We start from the raw sequence: 1777 nt of genomic DNA on the forward strand, positions 1-1777 counted from the left end.
GGCGGTGGTGCGGGTTAGACAAGATAAGGAGAAAGAAGAGTGAGTGCGAGGGTCCAGAGAGACAGCGAGCAGCAGTGTTTGGGCCACGCCGAAAGAACGCAGAGAATCGTTTTATCACCAAAGCCCTTGCTATTTTCGCCCCTCGCCCGCGCCAAATTCCTCCGGACACGCACCACCACCACCACTAATTCAGGTTCCATATTTTGAGAGGCAGCGTGGTGAAATCAGGTACTCGTCAAAATAAAGAAAGTGCTAAAAAACAACAACGAAAACTGGCATTCTTCCGCGGGTTTGGGAACTTTTTATCAATTTTTGTTTTGTTTTTCGGCTCAACACCTTCCATATCTAATAAAGAACACATTTCTGTGTGCATTGTACATGTACTGAAAAATGTTGATTAAAGACACACACAAAAATGTAACTTTTCTGTTTCCTCGGACTCTCAAGCTGAGAAAATAACTAAACTTTGGGAGCCATTTTCTTGCTAATTTAACCTCTAAGACTAGGCGACCCCCACCTCCTTGTATCGGAAGTAGCCCGACTCGTATTCAAGAAAAATGGATATTTTTTTTCATTGAAAGCAGGGCAAATAAAGCTTTAAGATGATACCAATAACGCCATATGCCTAAAAATTGACGAACGCCTGATTCCACTGCGTCGCAACATATATAACGCCGTTATTAACCCTTACAAAACACGGCAGATCCATTTAGCTGCAGTTTTACAAAATTATTGTTATGGAATGATATTCCAACCATTTCGATTTTATTTTGTAAAGAAAAACCAAGCCACGCTACGCAAACTAACATGAAAACAACCAGCTTCCGTATAGCCTGCTCATAATACGCAAGTATAAACTTTTCGCAGTTGCAAGCATCGTGAAACTTCAAAGGTATCACACCAAAACCAAACCCGATCCAATCCTTGTCATCTTTTCGAATCAAACTGCACATTTATTGCTCGGGTCATTCATTTCTAATTAGTCTTGTGTTTATGCTAAGCACAGATGCTAAAAAAAATAGGAGCTGAGGTATATAATGAGGAAGTTTGTGATGCTGTGTAAACTTAGATGTTTGTTTTAGTAAGAGTTTAACAACACTTGCAGCAAAATAAGGTCAGGTAAGCGCCGAAGATTATATGTTTTACAAGGGAGTAACAATTCACAGAAAAGGAGGAGGGAGAGAGATCAGGAAGATAGATGTTTGAAAGGACAGAAGGAGCAAACCACACCAGAGCACCCGCCAACCACTCGCTGAAAACTAGGATGACAAAATCGGCTGCGTTCTAATTAATAGATATAGCCTGTGGGTGGTTGACGGGTGCTCTAGTGGTTTGATTCTTCTTTCCTATCAAATATCTATCGTCTTTATCTCCCCTCCTTCTTTTTTGTGTTTGTTACTCTCTTGCAACACCTTTATCTTCGGCACTTCTATGACCGTATTGCGTTGCAAGTGCCGTAAAACTGTTACAAAAACTAAAAAATTTAGCCTTCCGAACAGCAAGAGTTAATAATTTAGCCAAACGGAGCTGCTCCGCCCGCACTACACCTGGTTAGGGTTATGCTCGAGTTCACTGGCCGGTCGGACGGGAGCCTGGCTTAATGGTTATAACGGTATGCGGATTGAGTTTACTTTACATTATATAGTACGACTTTCACCAAAAGATTCTCCAGTAGTGTAGCGGAGAATCTTTGCTTTTACGGCGCTTGCTACACAATTAATAGGTCATACTCTAAGGTACCGAATAAAGGGGGCGTGGGGGGGGGAGAATTTAAGGG

The sequence above is a fragment of the Aplysia californica genome, unplaced genomic scaffold (assembly GCF_000002075.1).
Source record: "Aplysia californica isolate F4 #8 unplaced genomic scaffold, AplCal3.0 scaffold00474, whole genome shotgun sequence".
Taxonomy (NCBI): domain Eukaryota; kingdom Metazoa; phylum Mollusca; class Gastropoda; order Aplysiida; family Aplysiidae; genus Aplysia; species Aplysia californica.